The sequence below is a fragment of the Acanthochromis polyacanthus genome, chromosome 22 (genome assembly GCF_021347895.1).
Source record: "Acanthochromis polyacanthus isolate Apoly-LR-REF ecotype Palm Island chromosome 22, KAUST_Apoly_ChrSc, whole genome shotgun sequence".
NCBI lineage: Eukaryota > Metazoa > Chordata > Actinopteri > Pomacentridae > Acanthochromis > Acanthochromis polyacanthus.
The window spans coordinates 16,173,708-16,185,601 of NC_067134.1; positions in this window are offsets into that span (position 1 = coordinate 16,173,708).

Genomic DNA, 11,894 nt, shown 5'->3' on the forward strand with positions numbered 1-11,894 from the left:
CAGACTCTCCAAGGCAACGATATGTTGAAGTGCTCAACTGGTCGAGTTGGTGGTTTAGTGGAAATGCTACAACCTCTTCATTTTGAAGGTTGTTGGTTCAAGTCCAATCTTTGGAAACATTTTGCAGTTTGTCCTCTGGAATCTTCCTGGTACCACGATAGGAAGAAACTAGAGCCAGAGAAAGTACAAGATGTTGTGGAGTAGAGGAAAGTCTTGTGCTTCCTTGTGCAGGAGGTTCACTGTTCAAGTCCAGCTTTTGTACTTTGTCCTCATGAAAACCTCTTAGTACCATCACAAGAAGAAACTCAAGCATGAAGTTTGCAAGAAAGATGGTGTAGAGATATGTACTGTGCCTCCTGCACAGGAAGTTCTTGCTTTAAATCCAGCTGAAGGTCCTTTTGGCTTATTGAGAACCTCTTGGTACCATCATTAAAACAAACTCAGAGACCTTGTGCGGATCATGGTGCAGAGATAAGTTTTGAGCCTCTTTTGTTGGCGGTTTATGGTGAAAAAAACCCATGAGGCCCTTTCATTTGGACTTGTCCTCGCCGATACTAATTGGCACCATCATTTAAGCATCGTTAGTGGTGCGCCTTGTGGCAAAGTTGGTGCAGAGGTAAGTTTTGCGCCTCTCATGTTGAAAGTTTATGGTTCAGATCCCCCCATGGACATTTATTTGTACTTTGTCCTCGCAAATATTAATTGGAACCACTATTTAAGCAAAGTTAGAGCCAATTTTTGTGGGAAAGATGGTGCAGAGATAAGCTTTGTGTCTGTCATGTTGAAGGTTTGTGGTTAAAATCTCCCTTCAGACCTTTTGTCTATTCTTTGCCCACTCCACTCTTTACTGGTACCATCATTTAAGCATAGTTACGGCTTCAGCATGTGGGATGGTTGGTGCAGAGGTATATTTTATTCCTCTCATGTCTAAGGTTTATGATTCAAATCCCCCTCGAAAACTGTTTTTTATTTGTCCATTGTCCTCTTTCATACTTCTTTGTACCATCATTTAAGAAAACTAAGAGCTACACTTTGTAAGACAGATGGTGCAGAGATAAGTTCTGTGCTTCTTGTTCAGGAGGCTATGGTTTAAATCCAGCATGAAGACTCTTTTAGTTCTTTGGCTTCTTGAGAACCTCTTGGCACTATCATTGAGGTGGTGTAAAGGTAAGTTATGTGCCTCTAATGTTGAAGGTCCATTGTTCAAATCCCCCTCTGGACCTTTTTATTTGTACTTTAACCTCTTTAATACTTCTTTGTAGTATCATTTAACAAATCTGAGGGCAACACCTGGTATGAAGGATGGTGCAGTGATAAGTTCTGTGCCTTTGGACTAGAAGGTTCTTGGTTCAAATCCAGCTCAGGGCTCTTTTTGTCTTTTTGCAGACTGAGAACCTCTTGGTACCATCATTAACACAAACTCTACCAGAAACCTTGTGTGAAAGATAGTGCAGACATAAGTTCTGTGGTTGTCATATGGAAGATCCATGGTTCAAATCCTGGCTGACAACCTTTTTGGATGTGTTCCGTACCATGCTTTACGTGATAAAATGAAACTAAAGCTGTAAATCGGTATGGAAGACAATAGCCAAGAGGTATAGTAGTGGACTCTGATGTGGAGCATTGCTGGTTCAAATCCGAGGAATAACACAAATGGGATAAACAACAACTGGAACCAAGGAGTAACAGAAATGGAGAACTGGAACCAAACTCTGGGAGCGAAGGTGAAACAAGGAGTAACACAAACGGAACAACAACAACACTAACTGGAACCAAAGTCTGGAAACCAATGAGACAGAGACAGTGAATGTGACATGGACCTGAAGGGGAAGAAGAGGGAAGGGTTGGGGGGGGGGAACTTTTTGTATTTTTCCCCTATTTTTGGTGAATTTTGGGCCAAATTTAAGAAAGAGCACCACCAGGGTAGGGGCTTGAACCCTGCTCTCCAGGTCTCCAACCACTGCCACTACCTCTGGACTGCAGACACTTTATACTTATAGACAGGGTTTTCTTCTATTCCACAAGGAGATCACCTGAACATGAAAAGAAAAAAAAAACAATCTCCAAAAGATTTAAAACTCAGAGACACAAGCTAATCTGTCTATGAGTTTTAAAGAACATGCTTAAAAACACAATGTCAAAAAGTCACACTTCTCCTGATCACTCATTTTGACATTTTAGCGCAATTTCAAAGCCACACAAGTCACGTTCTTCATGTCACAAATGGGAGAGACCAGCAAACAATGAATTTTAAAAACCTCTTTGCAATTCGTCCCCATTCAAAATCCTCAACAGATGTTCACATTTTCAATATTTTTGGTTAATTTTTGAACATTTTTTGGTGGAAACAAAATAATTAAAAATGTTTCTTTAAGAACATTCACATAAAAATCAACCAAAATCAAGTGAATTTCGCTGGATTTTGGTTGATTTTTATGTGAATGTTCTAAAAGAAAATATCAGAAGTTTTACTGATGTACATGTAATCATTTTAGATATTTTCAGGATTTTTTGGAAGCGTTTTACTAATTTTTTGAAAATATTTACAAGAATTTTCTTGCCAAATTTGGGGGGATTTCATCCTGAGCTCCACTCAAAGATTTCACTGTGCAGCAGCTCAGCAGTTTGTTGAAGAAAAGCATTTAGGTTCAATCTTTCAAGCTCAAAAACCACCAGCTGTTGTCTTTTGAAAAAAAATGACACTGTTTACCAGTGTCACAAGCTGTAAAAACAGAAGGAACTGCTGGATTTTTCAACCTTCTGATGGGACTTGAACTAGTCATCTGTGATGTTCAGTTCCATCAGGAGAATTACCCAAATCTAAGCTGAACATCGTGATATTTCATCGAAATCAATTTATTCTGCATTTTAAAAAGAGTCAACAAAAATGAACCAGATTGAATCAAATAGTTTTAATCTGGTTTTCTAATTCTAAAGATTTTGTGATAGTTCCAGTTCACAAGAACTTTGTCACTTCATTAAAAGGATGGACTACAGAAAGAACCCAGCAGAGTTTAGCTCCAAACAAATGACCTCCAGTCCTAGTTGAAGACATAAAGTGTGATCTGGAGGGAAGCTGTCGCTGTAAATGTGTCGGCTCTCTGGTTAACTCACCTGCTTGTGTCTCCATCCTGACGCTGCTCTGCTGGACCGGAGCTCCTGGACCGGGTGGACCTTCCTTCACACGCCTTCCCAGTGGGAGTGATTCTGAGTCGTCCTCTGAGGATTCTGAGGAGAAGCTGCAGGGCCACATGAGACACTGTGAGGAGACAAAGCAGAAACGATTTACACACCAGACATGAAGAAAAGAAAACAGAGTGTAAAATACAATAATGAGTCCTAACATCACTGGTGATGAAGGTGGAGGCAGAAAAACTCAAACAAAAACTGCCTCAACAACCTTTTTGCTCCAGAATGTGGAAGAGACTTTATTTCTGGAGAATCCAGTCCAAAGTTGGATTTATTGAAATGTGTTTTAATTTTCAACATGTAAAAGAAGAGGAAGATGTGAGTTTTCAGAGCTGCAAGCAAACTCATCTCATTCTTCTACCTCCTTTGTATCATCATAGAATCTGAACACAGAAACTCATCCAGACACTAAAGCCCCAAGACTGGCAATAAGTCTATTAATCACTTCAAATAACAATTCTACATTTGTTCTTTACTCGCCCCCAAAACCGTTCTAGCAGCTGAAGGAATGAAACTGAAAGTGTCTGACAACCATCACAATTAGACTTAACGTGAGATTCGTCACTTAATTACTGGTTTTGTGAGCAGCACAAAAGAACGGCATCTGATGAATGATGATATTTAAAGTGACTTTTCTATCTAAAATAAGGAAAACTTAAGGAGCAGATCGGCCACACTTTCACACAGTCTGCATGTTTCTGCAGCTTCTCCTTTGTCACTCTGGCTGCAGCAGTTGTGCTGTTTTCAGCCTGGATGACATTTTAGACTTCTCATATTGGTTCATGATGATAATTTGTTCCTGTCAGAAATATTTCACGTTGCATCCACTGACTTGTAGCGTTCCACACCGCATGACAGTCAGCTTACTTATGGCTTTCAATCATAGTTTTATGTCTTACAGCCAGAAGAACACAGCTGAGAACATGTCCTTTAAACACACCATTAAGCTGGAATCAGAATCTGAGCTACATGTGAGCTGATAATTTGGTAGGAATATTGTTCATCCTGTTAACATTCACACAGTCTGCACTTTCTGCAGCTTTCCCTCCTTCAGCTGCTGCAGCTGTGTCACTGTCAGTCTGTGTCAGGACTTTATCATCTTTGTGCTTCTCTAATGTCATCGTTTGCTCTTCATTTGTAAAACGGGACACTTTGGCTCCGGTACTGTAACGGTCCTGATGATACTGGGACTAAATATGTGCTCTGCATGGATCATCTGCTTTTAAAATGATGCAGCAGCAAACATCACAACAAAGAGCCACTCAGAGAGAATCTACAACTCATTCCCTTTAAAACCAGCAGCAGCTTCTGCTGAAGCCTCAAATTACAACTTGAAGCTTTGAAAGTCTGGAATCATGATTTGATGTAAACTCCAACTCTGGATCTTTTCGCTTCTCTCTTTGTAATCCATCAGGTCTCTACTTCACTATGCTCTGCGCTGTTAGATGACAAATGTTAGGAATTTTCTCTGAATTAATCAAAGTGAATTGATTGAGCTCACCTGGATTCAGTGTCCTGCATCCTGTATCTGGAGCCACTGTACAGCCACAACAGAAACGACAACAAACCAGCGTCAGCTGCAGCTAATCCACCTCAACTTTCTCACAAACAGCCTCAATCCAAAGCAGGAGGCGCCACCTGGTGGTCGGAGGAGGAACCAACAAACGGAAAACTCCTGCAGACGTGGAGGCAGAATCCGTTCAGTGAGAGAGCCTCTATTGCTCACAGATGTAGCTGAAAGGTCATGGCAGAAGTTCGGAGCTGATTTGTTCACCCTGGAAGATAAAAAATCTGTTACTAGTAGACTTCTTCTCTAGGTATATAGAGATTGCTTAGCTCAGCCAAACTGTCTCTGCCAATGTCATTGTGCATTTACAGTCAATATTTGCACGTCATGGAATACCAGAGACACTGATCACAGAAAACGGCCCACAATTTGCATGTCAGGAAATGAAAGACTTTGCAAATGAATACTGTTTGAAGCATGTGAACAGTAATCCCAGATATCCACAAAGTAACAGGTAGAGAGTTATGCAAACAGACAAAAACCTCCTCAAGAAAGCCAGTGATCCATACAGAGCAGTCTTAGCTTACAGGACCACAGCACTGGCAAACGGCTCCACCCTGGCACAGCTTCTCATGGTCCGTAGACTCTGTTCCACCTTGTCTATGCTTCCAGAGGCCTTGCAGCCAGCCTGTATCTGCAGCAAAGGCGGATGTGGAGAAGGAGAGAAGGATGAGACAAACAGAATGACAAAAGACACAGAACGAGAGATTTGGACAAACTGTTACCTGGACACTCAGCTTGGATTACAGATGCAAAAGCACAGGATACAGTGACATCTGTCCAACAAACTCCACGGTCCGATCGTCAGTCAGTCAGTGGACCACAAGGGATGATCAGAAGGAACCGCAGTCATCTCGTACCTATACCCACACCAGAGATTCAGACTGAGCCACAGATGAATGAAAAGAACACTCCTACAGAGACTTAGCCTAGCCGCGCTAAACAACCCACGGCAACAAATTTAATTCTCTGCCAGGGTCGGTCGAGTTACCCTCGGTAAGCCTCGAGGTTGGATGCTCCTAAAACTGCCCGGCGAATCACCATGAAGCAGTGGCGGCTGGTGAATTTTTCTCTTGAGGGGGCACACTTAATTTACCAAACCAAATAGCAGAGTCGGCAACACCGGAATACAAGAATTGATGTAAATTATGTTCACAGCCATTTCATGTGCTACGAGGGTACACCTAAGCACTACTGCTGAGTCAAATAGACAATTAAATGCACGTAAATGTTACCAGCTAGTGAATTTGAATTTATCTCCCCAGTGTTTGATATGATTTGCTCCAGATAAGGTGTAATTGGTACACACAAACCCTTAAAATCTCCTTTTCTATAATTAAACAAATTAAGAATGTATAAATATGCAAGTCTATTTTTTACTTCAAAAGTAAAAAAGAAACAATTAATTTTTCCAGCTTCAAAGAGTGCCAAGTGCTTCTTCTGTCCAGCAAAATCTTTGGAACAACATATTTATATTTACATACTCAAGTCAACAAAAACAAATCCATATCTGTGAAACCAATAAACGTTGGGCATTTTGTTTAAAAAAAACCAAACTATCAGGCTTAAAGCAGACAGTGCTTCTGTGAGCTAACTTTTACATTAACAACCTTACATGACAATGAGAAAACAGCAAATCTGCATATTTAAGATCAAAGCAATAAAAATTTGTCACTTTGCCTGAAAAAAAAAACTGGAACCATTAAGCATTATACTATGTATAACTGTGCATGTGACAAATAAAACCTATCTTATCTTAGGCTTTGAACCCAAAGTTTTAATTAAAGGCAAGCGGATGAACAAACCGCTCACTTCTGCTGCCACCCCATGGCCGGTGGTGTGTAAAGCGATCAGAGGGAGACGGGCTGTCTCCCTCTGATCGCTCTGATCGCTCAGCGGGGCGTGGTCAGCCTGCACCCCGCGGTCTCCTATCTCTTGTATTGAAGAGGAACGAACTGCGCATGTCAAAGTTATAACGAGAGTCAATGGGGAAAGATCAGTACGCCCCAGGCCGGATATGACGTTTCTGATCTGACTTTTTATTACAAATTATACATCTTAGTAACTCTCTACAGGCTCTATTATCCATTTTGCTTGTTAAAAACGTAGGATATACATGTAAATGTAATTTTAAAAACGTTTTATTAAAGGAAGGGCTGAGACTCTCCACATGATGTGAGACAGAGGGGGCGGCGCCCGAGCGCCCTCTATTGACCAGTCGCCCCTGCCATGAAGTGTCGAGTCAGAAGGCGGGCGTAACTAAGTGATGACAGAGGCGCGACGATTCTGACAGAAACAACCGGAAACAACTCTTTTTTTTTTTTTTTTTTTTTGCAAGGTAAATGTCTTTACAAGGCATATGTCTCATTTACAAATATATATATATATTTTTACAAGGGTACATAAGCAGTTATTGTATTACAAATCTTTTCAATTGTTTCATATTTATTTCTCAATAAGGACAAGGAATTGTAAAAAGATTGGATTTCAGCTTTAAATATATTAATTGAGGGAGTTTTATTTTGCCATTTGACTTTGTGTATGTGATATTTTCCCATAATAATTACAATATTACATAACTCAAGAACATTTTTTTTCACATTTTCTATACCATACATTACTTCCTCCATTTTTAACTGTGTCATTTTGTCTATTTCAATCCATTTTGATACTTCAGTCCAAAAATGTTTTGTTATTTTGCAATGGAAAAATAAATGTTCTATTGTTTCTTCTTCCTCCGAGCAGAAAACACATGGCTCTACCTCAAATCCAAATCTTTTATTTAACATTACTGCAACTGGGTAATAGTTATTTATAATTTTGAATTGCATTTCTTTTATTTTAGGTGGGATCGGCCATTTCATATATTTATTTAATTTAGTTCTTTCCATTAATTTGCCTTCCTTTGTGTATTTTTTGATTGTTGCATCATATCTATGAAATAATTTGTTTTTTAACAATTTTTTTAATTTTAGGTTATTACACTTTTTATCATTTAGTGGCAATTGATCTAAACATAATTTAGGGAGAGATATTGTAATTTTGTTTGGGTGCTGTTGATACATTTGAATTAAATTAAGCAGGGCAATTGGAATTGCTCTGCACACTTCATTGTATTCTCTAACTGAAGTTTCAACATTAAACTTTTTAATAAAGTCTGCAAAACATAACAAGTGCCCTTGGTCATTTAAAATATCAGCTATATGAACAATTCCTTTATCGTACCAGTTTTGAATAAATAAGGATTTCCGATTGATGGTTACGACTCTGTTGTTCCACAGGGTGGAGCCATGAGGAGTAAAATTTTGGGCGAATGCAATTTTCCAGTAGTTCAGAACTTGTTTATGATATTCTGATAATTTTAGAGGCAGTTTTGTTATTTCAAAGTCACATCTTAATAAAAAATCCAGTCCACCTACTTGATTAAAGATCATTTTAGGGATCTGGAACCACAATAATGTAGGGTTAGCCAGATAAGATTTAATCCAATTTAATCTGAACATTCCAACCATTGATTCAAAATCTATAGTTTTTAGACCTCCCTTATCATAGTCTTTTATCATATTTTCTTTTCTAATGTAATGCGTTTTATTGCGCCAAATAAACTTATAAAGCCTTGTGTTTATTTTTCTAATATTTAGAGGACTAATATACAGGGAGTAACTCGGATAGACCAGTTTAGATACACCTTCAGATTTCGATAGAAGGTTTCTCCCAAATATGGTCAAGTCTCTTGTCAACCAATTGTTAAGACTTTTAGTAACCATCTCTATTTTTCCATCAAAATTTATAGCTTCTCTTGTTTTCACATTATTGGATAAATTAATTCCTAAATATTTTATTTCTTTCTTAACAGGAATTTTTTCCAGTTCAAGGTCAGAACATTCATAATTTGGCAACAGTTCACACTTTTTTAAATTTAGACACAAGCCTGATGCCTGGGAGAATTTGGATATTATATCCAATGATTTCTTCAGAGATGATTTATCATTTAGGAAAAGTACTGTATCATCTGCGAATTGACTTAATTTAAATTCTATATTGTTAATTGTTATGCCTATTACGTCGCTATCTATTATTGAGTAAGCCATTAGTTGGGTACAAAGTATGAATAATTTAGGTGAAATCGGACATCCTTGGCGAATTCCACATGAGACGTTAATTCTTGGTGTGAGACCATTTTGTACGGAAATATAACTATAGATATCATTATAGAATATTCGAATTATTTGACAGAACTTTTCTCCAAACCCCATTAATTGTAATGACTGCAGCAGAAATTCATGTTCGATTGAATCAAAGGCCTTAAAAAAGTCCATAAATAATATAAGATGTTCAGAATCAGGAGGGGATTTATAGTCTAACATATCAAGAATAAGTCTAACGTTGTTCTGTATATATCTACCTTTAATAAAAGCAGATTGATAATCCCCTATTAAAGAGTTTAGGACACTTTTTATTCTATTTGCATATACCAATGCAATTAATTTATAATCATTACAAAGTAACGTTATAGGTCTCCAATTATCTAGTTTTTCAGTGTCCTTGTTTGGCTTGGGCAAGAGAGTTATTAGGCCAGTTTTCATTGTTGGTGATAGTTGCCCATTGTTTATCACATCTAAATAAGCATTAAATAGAAGATTTTTAATGTTCGGCCAAAACGTTTTGTAAAATTCGATTGTTAACCCATCTATTCCAGGTGATTTCCCATTTTTCATTTGTTTTAAAGCTATTTCCACTTCCGATATTCTAATCTCATCATCAAGCTTCTGTCTATCTCCATCTGATATTGTGTTTATTTTACTCTTGCTTTGAAGTAGATTTATGAATTGATCACTTTTATTTTTCTGAAATTTACTTTTGTACAGTTCACTATAAAATGTTGTTACCTCTTCCATTATTTTAACAGGGTCTTCGATCTTATTATCATCGATTTTTAGTTTATTTATGGTCTTTTTTGTTTGTCTTCTTTTTTCAAGGTTGTGAAAGTATGTTGAATTTTTTTCCCCTTCCTCAATCCATTTAGCTTTAGATCTTACATACGCCCCTTGTGCTTTTTTTAAATACATTTCATCCAATTGATCTTGAAGATTTTGCATTATTTCTTTTTCTTCAGTAGTAAGATCTGATTTTTCACATAAAATATTCATTTTGTTTATTATTTCTTTCTGTAATTTTTTTCGATTCTCTGCAATTTTTTTGCCTGTTGCAATCGCTTCTTGTTTTATTTGGAATTTGAACCATTCCCATTTACTGGCATTTGACATTTCCATCACAGCAATTTCTTCTTCTAACTTAATAACTTGATCATAAAATTCTTTGTTCAATAACAATGAGTTGTTAAATTTCCAAGTATTACTAAACTTATGTTTTTTCTCCCCCAATTTTAAACAGATTTGTATCTCACAATGGTCAGTCAGGGAGAAAGTTGAATATCACAGTTAGTCACCGAGGATGTTAGGTTTTGAGATATTAGCCAGTAGTCCAGCCTGGAGCATAAGTTAGAGTCAGCTGGACTTATCCATGTAAATGTACTAATGCCAAGGTTCTTAAATCTCCAATAATCAATTAAATTATTGTCCGTACAAAAACTATGAATTGTTTCATCATAAACATGTTTTATCTTTGGAGGTTTTCTGTCCAGCCATGAGTCAGGAGCTATATTGAAGTCCCCTCCTATTAATAGTTTGTCGGTATCATATGTTATCATCCATTCTCCCAAGCATCGACTTAATTTGCTTAATAGATTCCTGTTTAACGATTTATTGTTATATCCATATATATTAACCAGTATAATTTTGCTGTTTTGTATTTCTACGCTGACCATCAACCAGTGCCCTTCCAAGTCAGATTTATATTCAATAATATTACCGTTAAGTTTATGAAATAAGATCATTACTCCTGCTGAGTGAGACGTACCATGTGAATACAAAATGTTTTCACCCCACTGTTGTTTCCAAAATTTTTCATCTTCCTTATTTGAATGTGTTTCTTGCAAAAAAATTATATTTCCTTTGGTCTCCTTGCAAAACAAAAACAATGCCTTACGCTTTACACTATTTTTCAAACCTCGAACATTCAATGAACTTACAGAAATAGACATTAAATTGAAAACGAGTCGCTTATAAAAAGTACTAAGAGGATTAATACGAGAAATAGCAGGAATGAACTTTTTGTCCATGAATACAAATTACTCAATTCTCAGTTACAGATCCCAACAAGATCCCAAAAAAAAAAGAAATAAACAATCACTTTGGCCACTAAATTATTGTATTTACTTGGATCTATTCTCCATATATACCAAGGTAGTTAAAGTTTGTTGCCCTTTTCTTCAAATTATAAGGAGCAAATAACTTAAAAGGGCCATTATTCATATATTTTTAATTTTTAAATGTTATATTCAACATACTTTTTGATCAGTTATGACTCTTTTTTTTTTTTTTCTCCTTTCCCTTCTTTTTTTTTTTTTTTTATTCTTTTTTTTTTTTTTTTTTTTATTGACGACCTAATTTTGTGTTTTATGAACATGTGGAATCCTGAAATCTCAATTATGTTTTTTTTAATAACAACCCAAAGAACCCAAAGAGGCCAGATGGCTATCAAAAGTTACTTAAATGGTCCCATTTATCCTCCGGGCCCTATCTTGAGCACCCATGTTTTCTATTTTTGTACCTTCTTTATCCAATACGTTTTCCATCGATTATGGCGTAGCCCTCCTTTAAGAAGGCTCTTTTTCCTCTTCTTCTGGCCTCTTCCACCTTTGGCCACAGCTTTGCCCGGACTTCCCTATCTTGTTTGGAGAAGTCTTCTTTAAACTGTATGTTCATCTCTTTACACACTCGTGCCTCTTTGGAGTGTCTCCAGATCTTGTCCCTCGTTGTCCTCATTCCGAATTGGATGATTATTGGTCGTGGCATTTTGTTTGTAGCAGCATCGTTTTTCACTCCAAGTCGATGTACAGTGTCCACAGTATCCCGAAGCTTTTCCACTGACACAGGAATTACTCTTGTGAGAATGCCAATAACTCGATCCCTCGTGTTTTCATTCTCTGATTCTGGCAATCCAATCAATCTGAGATTCCAGCGTCTTCGATAGCGTGCACTTTCCAAACTCATCTCTCTTAATTCAGCATTTTCTT